The sequence below is a fragment of the Poeciliopsis prolifica genome, unplaced genomic scaffold (assembly GCF_027474105.1).
Source record: "Poeciliopsis prolifica strain line A6 unplaced genomic scaffold, Auburn_PproV2 SCAFFOLD009, whole genome shotgun sequence".
NCBI lineage: Eukaryota > Metazoa > Chordata > Actinopteri > Cyprinodontiformes > Poeciliidae > Poeciliopsis > Poeciliopsis prolifica.
In genome coordinates, this window is record NW_026562384.1 from 2,926,649 (window position 1) to 2,942,246 (window position 15,598).

Below are 15,598 nucleotides of genomic sequence, written 5' to 3' on the forward strand. Positions count from 1 at the left end.
TTTCTAAGATTGGGTTCATATGTAATGGGTGAAACAGCGCCCCCTCCTGGTGATTGGCAGCGTTAAATATAGTGAACAGACATCTCGTTGCCAGTTCATGAGAGATGGACGCGAGGTGATGTACTGCCTGTGATGAACCTGGTCCATGATTATTTTATATTCTGTTTCATACAAATAAACTACATTTAGTCTCATCCTGTCTCCTGGTCCCATATTCACACAACGCAGAGCTGATTATAATCCATTATAATTAAAAAAGTTACACATTTACTGACCGAAATCAGTGGGAGTTTTCACTTTTAATTGGAATCTGAATAACATTAATTAAAAAAAAACAAAAAGAAAAAGCTTCAGCAGCCTTTGTCTTATAATAAATATCAGAAGATGTGACTTATGGACGGGATAAGAAAACAAAAACAACTATCTTTTATTGCCTAGTGTATCAAAAAAAAAAATCCTAAAAATACTGACTTAAGCTATTGTGAATACATACATTTATTTATACAAACATATTTATTTCCAGTTATATTTGAATGACATCTTTTCACTGATCCAAATAAACTAGATTTATTGAACCAAACTCTATCGTGGATCTTCAAAGTTTGGACTTCGTTCAACTGGGGTGAGAGATCACTTTAGTCTAAGTCTCATGCAAATCTTTACCAAATGTCTAGATAAATGTAGAGGATGTTATGTTACAAAATATTATAAAGATGCTAACTTTCCAGCTGCCTACATAAGAACATTTCAATTTACCCACACAAATAAATCAAACAAATTAAAAAAAAAAGTTTCATTTAAATACATATTCAAGGTTGTATTAATTTGTATTAATAACACTTAGAGATTAGAGTGGGGTAAAGGAGAGAGATCGCCAGGATCTCTCGCTCTGAACCTCCGATATGTTTGACATTTCGCAAAATGAAACCAAGCAGCAGCCGGTCGATAGCACAGAGTTTCCACCAAAACCAGAGTTTTCAGTGATACCAGACACCTGTTTGTTTACTGCTCAGGCCGCCACCAAGGGGGTCAGTGGGTCAAAAACCTGGAGGTCAGGTCGAGATCGAGGACAGCAGGAAGCTGTTGCTTCTACTGAACAACACTGATGTGTTATGTTTTTATTTATCTGTATTTGCACAGATCAGGCCTACTATCATGTGAATTTTAAGACTATTCTATTAGGCGATCCTTTAAAACTTTCTGCGTGATTTCATTGATAAAATGCCACCAAAGTGAGGTCATGCTTCTTTGTTAGGCCCGAGCAGCTAAGCGCTGCGAAGGCCTATTGTATCTGTACTGTTTATTATTATTATTATTATTATTATTATTATTTTTCTTCCCACCTCTTTGGGGGGCTTTTTGGGGGCCTTATCATATTGGAAAACTCACCAAACTTGGCGGAGGCCGTAAGCCTGTTTAAAAATTTTGATTTTTAAGGTCATCACAAAAATCCCACAAGAAATGGCTCAATAGCGCCACCTAGAAATTTTCAAAGGACCCTTTGCTATTCACTTACTTTATCCTAGAGACATGAAATTTGGTACACTTGTAGAGCTCCCCAGGACGCTCAAAATTTACAATTAATGTCATAGTGCAAGTATCACAGGAAGTCAGCCATTTTGGATTGAAGGTCCAATTTTGAGGCCATTTTTGCCATTTACAGCCTCCGTATTTGATCGAACTCCTCCTAGGGATTTCGATTGATCGGCTTCAAACTCAGTCAGTCTGTTCATAAGGCATGTCCCATCTAAAGTTATCAAAACGGTGAGTTTTTGAGTATGCTGAAGGGGGGTTAGCAGGGGTCAAAGTTCACCTACTCGCCGTAAAAAAATAAACTGCTATATCTCCTACACAGAAACTCACAGAGGCACCAAAGTTTCTATGATGGATCATCATCGGGTGTCCTACAATACCCTATGGTCGAATGATGACATCACTTTGGCCACGCCCCCTGAGAACAGGAAGTGTAATGTTTTACTGTGAACTTTCACTATCTGACCCCTTTGACCTCATCAACATGAAACTGTGCCCAGACACAGAAGACATGTTGGTGTAGTGAGGATTCCAACCCCGTCCAGATTCGATGGAGCAGGTGGGCGTGGCGGCGTGGCGAAGTGACCTGTAACGCCATCGCCATACGTTTTGCTCTCAATTCCACAGTTTCGGTCCCAGCTGCTCCAAACTCACAAGGATGGATCCTCATCCACTCCCCGACAGGAATCCATCACAATATTTGGTGGGCGTGGCCTAATTTCTCTATAGCGCCCCCTAGAAAACTTTAAATGATCAGCCCCAAGCCATGCTTTAACCTACAATTACAAAACGTTGTACACATGTGTACCTTGTCAGGACTTACAAAAAAGTCTCTTGGAGCCATGGTCTAAACCCCACAGGAAGTCGGCCATTTTAGATTGAAGTTCAGATTTTGACCCCATTTTTGCCATTTACAGCCTCCGTATTTGATCGAACTCCTCCTAGGGATTTCGATTGATCGGCTTCAAACTCGGTCAGTCTGTTCATAAGGCATGTCCCATCTAAAGTTATCTAAACGGTGAGTTTTTGAGTATGCTGAAGGGGGCTTAGCAGGGGTCAAAGTTCACCTACACGCCATAAAAACATAAACTGCTATATTTCCTACACAGAATCTCACAGAGGGACCAAAGTTACTGTGATTGATCATCATCGGGTGTCCTACAATACCCTATGGTCGAATGATGACATCACTTTGGCCACGCCCCCTGAGAACAGGAAGTGTAATGTTTTACTGTTAACGGTCGCTATCTCACCCCTTTGACCTCATCAACATGAAACTGTGCCCAGACACAGAAGACATGTTGGTGTGTTGAGGATTCTAATCCCGACCAGCTACGATGGAGCAGCTGAGCGTGGCGGCGTGGCGAAGTGACCTGTAACGCCATCGCCATACGTTTGGCTCTCAATTCCACATTTTTGGGCACAGCTGCTCCAAACTCACAAGGATGGATCTTCATCCACTCCCCGACAGGAATCCATCACAATATTTGTAGGGTGTGGCCTAATTTATCTATAGCGCCCCCTAGAAAATTTTAAATGATCAGCCCCAAGCCATGCTTTAACCTACAATTACGAAACTTTGTACACGTGTGTACCTTGTCAGGACTTACAAAAAAGTCTCTTGGAGCCATGGTCTAAACCCCAGAGGAAGTGAGCCATTTTAGATTGAAGTTCAGATTTTGATCCCATTTTTGGCGTTTATAAACCATTTCAGTAATTCGCCACTTGGGGTCAGTATTGCTCCACAAATGAAACAGCAGATAAACAGAATGAAGAACAATATCAGTATTTCGCCAGTAGGTGTCAGTGTTCCTCCACCAATGACAAACAGATCCACGGGCGGATGGGCGTGAAAACTTTGTGAGAGCGTTGCCATGAAATTTCTAAAAGGATAGAAATGTCTCAGATAATCTTTGTTGAATTAAATCATGCAGTAAATGTAGCGTTTTCTTACTTCTTACAAACCATTTCAGTAATTCGCCACTCTGAGTAAGTATTACTCCAACAATGAAATAGAGTTCTTTAGAAACACAGCTGAAAATGATGAAAAATGACGAACTGTAATACTTCGTCATGTGCATATGATCGGCTGTAAATGACACGTGGATCATCCGACTGACGCCAAATTGGATACGTATGACCTTTGTTGACCTCTAAAGAGAACAACAGCATTGAAATATATTTTGACTCCACTGCGCGTCCTACATTAATCCGCCAGCTATAGTTCCTCGCTAAACCAATGAATCTGCACCACATTTGTTGCATCGTCAAGGAGCGCATCCGAACGCATCAGTGCGTACCGCCTGGTGGACGGGCGCGGAAACTGCGCAACAACTTCTGTGTTAGCACGTGGCCAGCGTTGATGGAATCTGAGCAACAGCTTCCGCGGTGCGGGCGGAGGAGCTGAAAACTGCGTGAGAGCTTCTGTGGTGGCTGGCGTGAGGCGGCGGTTGCTCGTACCCCGCGGTGGCAATAGGCCGGAGCGGCGCTTGGCTGCGAGGGCCGTTCGAGGCTGCTTGCAGCTTTAATTTTTCTTTGCAACTTTCTTCCTCGAGTTGACGCTTTTTTCCCCCTACAAAGACGTCACCTCCCGCAGGTCACGTTCACTGAGAGCTAAAAGTGATAATGACGAACTGGCAGCCGGGAAATGTTTTCCACCGAGCTACTTTTGTTCACCCTCTTACCTTTCCGACACGCCGGTACCAGAGGCACACCTTGGAAAAGTACCGCCGCCTGAAGTCAGTTAAAAGAAAAAAAAAAAAAAAAAAAAAAAATTAAGTGCTGCGCCAACAGCGCCCTCTGCTGGAGACGGCCAGGGTAGCAGGTTGTACTAACGTGATCGGTTTGCTTTAAACTGCTTCTAAAAAATAAAACAATCGCATCTTTGCATTATTTATGTGTACTTAAACCTTAAAAATTAAACTTAATTTCATGAATTATCAGGGACTTATTATATTAAATAGTAAACTCCTGTTCACCTGTACCAATAAGAGCAAAATGTATTTTCCTGCACCTGCAGTTTGTGACAGTGAAGCAAATATCTGAGCATTTGAACTTGTATTAAAAAAAAATCATAAATTAGCTTCTGGTATTATTCTTGTAGGATTTTGGTCCATTTTTATTGGCTGAGATGATGTTGTTTGATTGAAACTGTTGGTTTTACACACTTTTAGCATGTGTAAAATGCTACTCATTTTCAAAAGAGTTGCAAAAAGCACTTTCACCGTGCTTAGCAGTTGGGTAAATTTTCTTTCTATTAATATCCTCACTATAACTCCTTCAAATGTATTTCTGGACACTGTAGCCAATCAGTCTCCTCTAACCATAATAATTTCCCTCTCAATGCATTTGAGGAACGTTGGGAACTTGGTTTTTATACTTGATTCAAGCTTTTTGTTCGGTAATCCTTCCATCCTGAAAGAAAGAAGAGTTTCAATAAATAGCAGCACAGTCCTGGAATATTGACGACATGAATGGTTCCTTTGGAACTTTACTTTTAACTCATCAAATTAGATGTGATGCTATTATTTGCATGAAAGCCTTAATTAAAGCTTGTTCCTGCCAGTCATCTGCTTGACCCACATCATCTATCAGCATTTTTTTTGTCCTTTTGTTCTAGTTAAAGGGCCAGTACTATGTAAAATCGCCTTTCTGAGCTTCACATCATTTCATAATCTTATTCTCTTATCAAGGAGGAATGTTTAATTCTTTAATGGATTTTTTTTGAGAAGTCCTTAAATCTGTGTGACAAAAACTCAGCTGTGCAGAACGCCCAGACTGACCTAACTTCGCCTTCGAGGACGAAGCTCCTCCTCAGAGATGCAGTTTCCGAGTTTCCGCCTCACAGAGCAGCTCTAAACCAGGGCTCCTCCACTCAGCTCCTTCAGACTAGCTAGCAGCAATCAGCAAACAGTTAGTGGAGCTGTGCAACTTCATTATAGGAGCTACTTCTCAGAGCAATACCTGAACAGCATTGCTCAGAGCAATACTGGTAAAGGCAAAATAGAAGCCGGAGTTTAAGAAAGAGCAGGAGCTTCTTAAAGAGACAGAGGCCCAATTTCAAGAGGCTAAATTACAAAGCCAAATATCTTTTAAGTCATATTTGATATTTGTAGCATTTTCATAACAACTGGAGGTGATATAGTTATTCGACTGTGCTATAAAATGGCACTATGTGCCTGGAAAACACAAAACACTCTCCTTTTAATATCAAAGCAGGATTAAGCACGGCATATTGTCACTCCCCTCCAGGCTTATCAGGCGCAGATTCTCTACTAAACCTAATGGGAGCGGCGAGGCCATGACAAACAATCTGCAGGGCTTTTTTTCTTTTCTTTTTAACTAGACTGCTAACAGGTAAATCAGGTGAGATTTAAAAAAAAACCCTGTTTTTACAGCGTGATTTATGTAAAAAACAAAACAAAACATGCACACACACACACACACACACACACACACACACACACACACACACACACACACACACACACACACACAGGATGAAAAACATTGCTGTGACCTTTCACCCCGGTAAGACTGAACATTCACTTTTCTGTGAGAAAGCACCCCTGAGTCCCACCCCGCGCATACTAAAGCTCTCGTTACAGGATGCAAATCTCACGTTTTTTCATCTACGTCAAGCCGCATCCAACGAGTCTCCAGTGACATCAGTGGTACACGCAAAACATTCTCTGTTAACCTTGGCATGAACGGCGGGCGCCGGGTTCCTGCAGACCGGGATCAGGGCTGGCCTGATCCTCCACGGCGAGCAGCGACCTTTTATTCCCCTGCTCTCGCTCTCTCTCTCGCCCCTCAGCTTCCTCATGTTTAATGCATGTGCTGTAATACAGCCAGCTTTATGAAAAGGATAAGCATTTGTACACACACGAGAGATGGATGCTGTTAAACGGAGCATAAAGAAATATCCATAAAGGACCAGCGGCCAAGATGAACAGAGTCGAGCCAAGTTCTCCATCATTTAGCACCCTGCCACGGTGGTGTGTTTTCAGAACATCTCGGGTGTGACAAGTCGCAGGCGGCGTTTCATGTAGAAATTTACTGAAAGACTGCTTTTTACGTATGTTTCTGTATTTAAGAGGAGAAAAATGATGTGTGGATATTTCGTTTGGTGTAAGAATCCGTTTCAATTTAATGGATTTTGTAAATCCCACTCTTTGTGAATGCACCACCAGTCCAGAGAAAACTTCCAGAAAACTACAAACCTGCTGAAACACTGATTTCCTTTAAATCTAGACTTTACCCCCCTCTTGTTTAGAGATGCCTTTGGTATGAAATACTGCTTATTACTTGCAAATTAGTTAGTTTTTTTTCTTCTTTTTTCTTAGTTAAGATATTTGCGCTTAAAAACTACACCAACAATACTTGGTGAGATCTTGTGTGTTTTTGCAGTGCGGATGGAAATTTGCACTCATCCGCCACTAAAGCTGTTCAGATGATGTGCTTGCGTGTGCCAAAGTGACAACGATCCAAAACCTGATGCCAGCCGTAAAGGAGGACTTCACCATCTGACGTATTCAGACATGCTCTCCCCAAAATCAGAGAACGCATGAGCGCACAAAAAAAAGCACAAACTCTTACCGAGAATCTTTGCTCTAATTTCAGGTTCAAATATCTTGTGAAGCTTGAGATGAGACAAAATTGACTTTGAAGTGACTTTTCAGCAAGATGTAAAAAATTAAGTCAATAATTTTTGAGTGTTTGTGTAAAAAAGTGACGATTCCTTAAAGCTCATGTCTGTTAATAAACAAGCTGACGTCCTGAAAGTTTTCGGCTCTTTGGGAGAGCCGCGGTCCTGTGGGGTGAAGCCTCTGCCGGTGGATCTGTCAGCTTTTTCATGCTTATAGTGATCCAAACGAGAGGATGGCAGTGTGTGCGTGTGTGTGTGTGAGTGTGTGTGTGTTTCACACATCACCAGTGCTGACATCCTGCCCCCCACCCCTTCCTCACAGGGGGCAATGAATGCTGATGAGGTATACTGGGAGGCGATGGAGTCGGACACAAAGGCAGCTAAATGACGATGTCCATCGTGAAGGTGGGCTCGAGGTTTCACTTCTTTATCTTCCCTTTGAAGCTGTCACATAAATCTTATTGAACAAGGCCATCATGCCATCACCAGCTACTGAATGGCTGCTAAACACACACGCACACACACACACACTTTTCCCCAGGAGAGCATTTCTAAAAACACAGCAATGCTTCTGTCAATTGTTTAGTGACATTCACAAACACGTTGTTATCCTAATAGACCTATTTTATTTTGAAGTCTTCTTTTGGACAGGAAGAAATGCCTACAGCAGACCCTCCAGGTCTTTTGTGGCTTGTTCTGCTGCATCAATCAGACTGGGGCCTGGGCGGTTTGGGGGCCGTTTGGCAGCACCCTGGGCTCTCTGCTTGTTTCAGCGTTGGCAGTCGTCCAGGGAGGTAGGTACACAGTGTGGGGCTTTATACTGAAGTGGAAGCAAAAGAAATAGTGAATTTGTTTGGTCATTTTCCCACAAAATTCATCTCTTATATTTTGTATTCACAAAATATAAGTTGAGTCAATGCAGCACCAATCTGATATTAATATCGGCATCTATATAAGGTATTGGTGACAATGAGCGCAAGTTTATTCAGTCTGATTATTTATTTTACGTTAGACTCCCAAACTTCACTTTCTGAACCATTTGAAGGAAGATTTCTTGCGGTTTATTTTTTTACATTTGAACAGTCAACTTATTGTTTTTGTCAGTTTCAGTTTCCCTATCATTTGTTTTACTTTGGCTCTTACGTTCTTAATTGCCCTGACTGGAATCTTGTTTTTACACGTTTGACCAAGCCTGTGAAGCTATTGGTGTTAAAGTGTGACGTACTGGTGCAGAGATATCAAATACATTTGTAATTTAGTATATTTATGTTTGTGTTCAAAACAAGAAACATTGTAAGTCTCTTCAGAACAGTGTTTCTGTATCAGATTAGAATCGGACGACGCTAAGCCTCCAATATCAGTATCTGAAGGGAAATGAAAAAAATCTATTGCTGTTTGGTTTGAAACCGAAAAAGACTTTTCTTGGATTCCTGGAGACTTTGAACACAAATCATCTTCAAGCACATCGTGGCTTCTGCAAAAACAAGAAACAACTTTGAAGAGAAGCAACTTCTGAGCATGCTGTCATGAGGCTCTGGGTCGGAAATGGCTCTTTTTTGTTTATGTTTATGTTCCGCACTTAAATGCATGTAGATACTTTTTACTTCCATCGTGTATTAAAGACGCGTCCTTTATAGACACTCAGGCTGTTATGGCTGTGAAGTTCGGGGATGAAAATCACATATACACATGCTCTCTGTGATCTGTGTGTGTGTGTGTGTGTGTGTGTGTGTGTGTGTGTGTGTGTGTGTGTGTGTGTGTGTACTCCCCCAGCTGTCCCATAGAGCTCCCCGTCGCTCAGCCTGCAGACACTGAGGGAACTGGAGCTGTAAACTCTGCTGATCAATACTTGTTTGGAGGATTTCTCTGTTTGAATCCACTCAGCTGTGCAGCACTGACTCATTCTGTATGTGTGTGTGTGTGTGTGTGTGTGTGTGTGTGTGTGTGTGTGTGTGTGTGTGTGTGTGTGTGTGTGTGTGTGTGTGTGTGTGTGTGTGTGTGGGTGTGTGTGGATTTCAGAGCCTGATTAAGAGCCCATGAGAGAGCACCGTTTGTATCTGTATCTTTTTAATGAGGTTTGCATATAAGCATGTGCAGAGGAATGCTAGCTGTGGGATGAAGCTTAAACACACACACACACACACACCTACACACGCAGAGAGAAAGAGAGCCAGGAGTCTGGAGGTATAGAAGCGAAACACACACTATCAGTCTCGTCTGCCACCTCCCCCTTGCTTATTATTACTTCACTATATTGATTTATGTCCTCCAAAACCTACATTCAATTTTTTATGAACAAACACACACACAGACCTCACACGACTGCAAAATTACACACACACACACATAAAAAAAAAAACAAAGATGCATGCATCCGGCGCTTAAATATGCATATTCTGCCAGTGCACATTAACGTACTTATGTGCACCATTACAGGACACCACCCCTCTTCCCGACGAAGCAGAACACAAGCTGTTTGCTTTTTTTTGTTTTTTTCTTTTTCCCCCTCATCCACCGGTTACCTACTCCTCCTCCTCTTCTCCTCCTCCTCCCTCCATTGTCACATCAGGGATTTGCAGCGTTCCCAACACGTTGCCCCCATCAGGGCCCCGGCAGATGTCACTTAGCCACAGACGCATCTCTTCATTTCGCCGCGTATCCATCCTCCTGCCTCTCCTGGGACGCAGACAGGGTGGAGGAGGAAGAGGAGGAGGAGGGAGGTGGGGGTGGAGAGGCAGCAGCGGCTGCGTATGTGGGAGCATCTGACTAAAAGGAAAAGAAAAAAAATGGGATAAAGGGGGATGGGAGTTGGAAGGTTAATGAATTAGTAATTAGGATTGACATTGCATCTTCAATGGGTTTCAAATAAAACTGCTGGTCAGTCTGAACTCCCTTTGTCATCTTCAGATGGCTGCGCTCCTCCTCCTCCTCTTCTTCATCTTTCTCCTTGGATGACCCCCCACCCAACACACACACACACACACACGCTACCTGTGCTCCTGGGCAAATCTTGCCTCTCTAACCTTCAAAAAACACACCCAACCTGTTCTTTTGTTCTGCTGTACTTCTATCTTTCTCCTCACCTGTTTTCACTCGCTCCCTTCTTCTTCTTCATCTGCATCCTTCTATCGATCTCCTCGGCCCACGCGCGCCTCGCATTAGAGCTAGTCGATGTTGCACATTTGAGGAGGGTTGATAAGAAAGCGTATACCAGAAAGTCTTCAGCGGGGGCGGGGGGAAAGACTCACAGGGTTCAGTATCTCCTGTGCTTCCGAAATGACTTGGAGCCAAAACGAGAACGCAAAGTGGCTCTGGTTCCACTTAGACTGTAAATACGCAATTCATTCCCGACTTTACGTGAAAGAACAAAGAAGAAATCCCGAACTGTAACGTGGAAGCCTTGTTAGGTGTGATTTTTGCTAACACCTCCTTTGTCATAGAACACACTCTGTGTAGAATTTGAATTCCTGTGATACAACAACTTTTAATTTCCTTGTGAGATCAATAAATTTTAATTTTGAATTTTTTAAAGATGGAACTTCTTGATATTGATAAAATAGTAGGAGATATTGGCAGATTGTTTCACTTATAACAAGACATTTCCCCCTTGTTCTAAGGGAAATTATCTGGCTGTGGAAGTGCTACTTTTTTAAAAGGAATTATTTACTTAAAACAAGCTCAAATATCTCATAAAAGTTACTGGTAAGCTACTTTTGTCGTATTTCAAGTGTACTGAGACATTTACCCCAAAAACTAGATCAAGGATACTTGGTAAGATTTTGTGCTTTTGCAGTGCGTAGTTTGTTCCAAACTACTCTGGCGTTACTCTGGGGGGTCATGTGTAGGGCTGCCATTTGGACGGAAGGCGAAGCTCTGCATCCCCACACCATGATGCTGCCACCACCGTGTTTCACAGTAGAGGTGGTGGAAAAACAGAACAACTGTGGAGAAAAACTCTGTAACTATTCTGCAGCTATGGAGTCATAACTACGGAGCGTTTTTATTTGTCCTGTTTTATTCTTCCTGCACTCATTTGCATTGTTTGTGGCGTGACAAACCTTCACAGTAAACTCTGCAGAGTTGAATCAACACTATGCTGAGTCTATTTGGTCTTCATCAGAACTGGTGTTCATTTCGTTCTTTTCAGAGTTATTTCAACAAGGAATTGAGTCGTTTCAACGCTTGAAAAAGTTACAACTACTCAAACTATTATTGAAATAACTGTAACTGTAAATTAATGCCAATTCTGAAAGGGACCAAATAGAGTGGGCTTCGTGTTGATTTAACTCTGCAGAATTTGTCGCGTTGGAATAGTCGAAAGGGTCTGAGTTATTTTTGGAAACCACTGCATCCAAGCTCTTTCTATATTTGGGAAAAGGCGCGAAGGATGAAGGTGGCACGACGGTCTGGTTTGTCGAGAAAACAGGGTACCAGCAGCGATTTTCGAGACATGCTGACAGGCAACATTGCAGCGTTAAGATTTTTTACATTCTGTTTGAAACGGTGCCCTGTCTGACAACATTGCTGCTTCATTCCAGCATCAAAGCCAAATGCCTTTCTGACAGCTCATTTACAGATGCCGCTCGCGCACACACCATCACTTTCTACATACAGGCAAAAACTCAGACGCTCAGCCGATACTAGCTCTGTTGCTTTCCGCAGAGAATGTCACATCAGGACTCGGGTTTATCTTTGTTCTCCAGCCCACACGAATGATTGTGTTCGTTAGTGATTTAATCGGCGACGGTTCTCCTTTTAAATCTGCTCCACATGCAGAGACAGAACATTGGCAGCAGCTTTGTTGGGACTGGGAACTCGAGATGGACGACAAAGATTGAAATTAAAAACAAATACGGCGAGTGTTTGATCTCCTGCTGCGTTTTATACTTGGATTCTTGGTGCTCAGTCGGGGCCTTTAGAGTCAGAAATTAGACGCCGACAAAGTAGCTTAAAGGACTGATAAGTAGCCATGATGTCTTCACATGAAGGCTGACCGGCTTTTCTGTCCACGCCAAGGAAGTCACAGCCTGGTGCCGCTGCCGTTCAGGGAGATGTGCCCACGTTGTTTATTTTTTCACACACATTCCACACAAGCCAGGAAATTATTATGTGACAGCAGCAACGTCTTCTGCATGGCTGCAATTTCTCGTATATGACCTTGTAGCAAACAGGAAAGGTGACATCGTCTGAATTTGTTTTTATGAGCTACTTTTTTTTGTCCATCTTACATAACAGAAAATTTACTATGGTTAAAAAAAATAAATAAATCCATAATATGCTAATGTTAGTGTGCTATGACATAAGTAAAATCTGTTCATCTTTTTGGCTGGAATACATTCAGAAAGGCTCTAGATTGAGAGGGTTAATGAAAACTGCTGGAATATGCTGAGTCAGGACTTTTCCATGTCGAAATACAAATAAATCTCAAAGAGCCATAAAGCCTTTAACGAAATAAATGACATACATGAACCAAACACAAGGAAGAGAGTAGTTTCCAGAGTGTTTCCCAAAAAAACTGTGTGTATTTTTGTAAAATTTGGAAGGGAAGCTATTTCTAAAACAGCTGAATTTTACTTTCTTGTCAAAATGGGGAAAGTTTTGATAGCCTCACACTGATTGCTAGCAATCACAGCTGGAGGAGAGGCATCGCTGAACAGCTGGAGAAAGGGCTTCACGTAAGGAAAAATTGTTGTCTTTTATTGTTTGGAAACCATCTTTCTAAATCTCGTCGTGCGGTCGTAGTGCCGACGACATTTAAACAGGCCTGAAAAAATGAAACCATCTAATGGAAACCGAAAGCTTGGATTTGGTTTGAATTGTTTTACAGTTCATGCTCTAAGAGTGTCACATCTTTACGGGGGTCATTCAAAGACACAAAGCTAAAAATGAGTCATGCAGGCTTCATCGACAGCTGCAAAGGTCATGTTTTCCTTCCCAGACATACAATTCCTGTTCAAACCAACTCCAGCATGACCAGTGCAACATCCAGGACTTTGGACCTTGGACAGCTCGAGATGACTGCCAGTAAATCATCTGATTTTTTGTTTTGTTTTCCTCATTGTTTTGTTCCAAAACAAATAAAATTAAAAAAAAACCCCGCCAGTTAATATTTTTTTTCTTGACGTGTCAACCTCTGGTGAAGCAAATGACTTTAATCCATCAGAGGACACTGTGAAGCACTTTCACGACGTGATTGATCGTGGAGTGACAGACAGACAGACAGACAGACAGACACGTGTGTAAACACAACCGATGGCGGGGCGCTAACCTGAACCTGCCCCTCGAAACGCGTCCCGCTCACTCCGCGCTCTGACCGCGCGAGGAGTGACGGCGCTGCTCCCCGTGGAGGCGCGTTTCCATTTTTCCGAGCTGCCACTCAAACACGCCGAGGCTCCGGGGAGAGGAGGGGACGGTGGGAGGACGCTCCCGTAGCCATTCGTCGGTCCGCCGAGGAGCCGCGCTCCGCCGCCTGGACCGCGCGCCCCCCCCCTTCCCCCCCCACCGCCTGCCAGCCAGCCGGAGCGGAGGCGCGAGACTCACACCGCGAGCGTCCGTCATTCGGCGGCGGACGTGAACGAGAAGGAGGAGGAGGAGGAGGGGGCCGAGCGGAGGAAAAAGAGCCCGTCTGTCAGAGTTATTACCCGGTGTGCATGTGAATAGGCAGACGAGGAGTCCCTCATCTCCAGTCCCTGACAGGACGCGCTTTCCCGGTGAGTGAGGACAGTTTATCAGTTGACGCTGCGGCGGCCGCGGAGGCTCTCTGTGTCTCTATTAACCGGTTGTTTAGGATGTAGCCTGTTTTCTTTTAAGCCTCCCCACCACCACCTCTAAAAGTCTTCGTGGAGGCTCGGGGTTTGCCATCCCCGCGTTTCCCTTTTTCTCTCACCAAACACAGCAGCAGCTTTCAGCTCTCAAAGGACGGAAATGTTTGGGGCTAATGAAATGTAGCCTGGAAGATACGCACCGCGCGGGCCGTGGGATTTATTTTCTTCTTCTTCGTTTTTTTTTAATGTTATTTTTTTATCGAGGTGTGTGTGAATGTGCGCTTTCTCCCACTCCGTAAGCCCCCGGAGAAGAGAAGAAAAGCGTTTCCTCTCCGCTTTTAGGAGGACAAGTCGCTCTCGAAACACGACCAAGGTCTATTTTAGAGGAGAGACACCGGCCTCGATTGAGCTTTAGCAGTGTCTCCCAGCCATCCCGTTGTCATGGTTACTGGCTCGAGGAGGCTGGGAGAACATGGCTGTCTCTCTCTCACACACACACACACACACACTGGGACACACACACACACACACTGGGACACATACTGGGAGAGAGACAGGCGAGAGAGTAGGATAATAACCCCAGTCCTGTTTAAAAAGCTTGGGCCAAAAACAACACAATTCTGATTACTTCTCACACCCAGACCTGGAGTTAGGATAGAGGTGGACTTCACGATATTTAGTGGTTCTGTTGTGATAATGGTTAAAGTGAGCTGTTTGGTACTTATTATTATTTTCTAGGTAACTGTATCGATGTGACTGCATGACACAACAGTAAAATCCCTGCATATTCTATGCTGCTCCTGAAAGACATTCCCATACATGTAAAACATGCTGCTTTTGAACTCCAGTCACATAAAGACATGATTCATATCACTAAGCTGCTCACAGTAACTGCATTTAAGACGTACGTTAATATGTAGTTCTTTATGCTCTTATTGAATGAACCGTGGAGAAAACAGCAAAACTTTCTACTACGACAGGAAGGACAGTTTTAGTATTTTTGTTGTTTTTTTAAACTTCAGTAATTAGAATTTATCGTGACAATAATGAATCAAGATTCCTATAATCACAGGAAATTTATCACGGTAAATGATACGATGAATGCCGACCCCTAATATCGTAGCTATGGATTAGTCAGGGTTACGTTAAACCATGCTGGGTTTGAAGTTTCAACCGCATGTTGTTTCTCTTCATCCTTGTTCGAATCTGAATGAAAATTAAGTTTATTACTTAATTAATTCAGTCAAAACAAAGAAAGTTGTCAAAGCACAATTGCAAGGAAACTAATAAATAGTTCTAGCTTGTCAGCCTGTTAGTCACCTGGACCAGCTCTTCATCCTCATGTTTTGTGGACTTAGAAAAGGCGCTCGACTGCATCCCTCTGGGAATCCTGTGGGAGATGCTTGCCTGCACATTGGGCCCGTTGAAAGGTCCCAGTTGGGTCCCTGTACAACCAGTGTCAGAGCTTCAGCCCATACCGTTTATGGACAGAATTTCTAGCAGAACAGGATCCATTTTGGCGGCCTTCGGATGGGGTTTCTGCTTTGTGCAGAAATCAGTTCTGTTGGCTTCAAGAAACCAGGGTCTTCAGTTTTCACTGGAGCAGTTAGCAGCCAAATGTGAAGCAGCCGAGATGAGAATGAGCAACTCAAGG

The 15,598-nt window shown here is 43.1% G+C and overlaps 1 protein-coding gene across 5 annotated transcripts in view; it reads left to right on the top strand.

The window, feature by feature from the left end:
* Positions 1-13,459: 13,459 nt before the first annotated feature.
* psd2 (pleckstrin and Sec7 domain containing 2) overlaps positions 13,460-15,598 on the top strand; it is a 42,132-nt gene continuing 39,993 nt past the window's right edge. For 2 of the 5 annotated variants that reach the window (XR_008606257.1, XM_055034336.1), the window contains exon 1: positions 13,461-13,890. The gene's annotated coding sequence lies outside the window, so the exon portion shown is untranslated. Of the gene's footprint in view, positions 13,891-15,598 lie in introns of all 5 variants that reach the window. The other 3 variants (XM_055034340.1, XM_055034338.1, XM_055034339.1) reach the window with 3 other exon arrangements.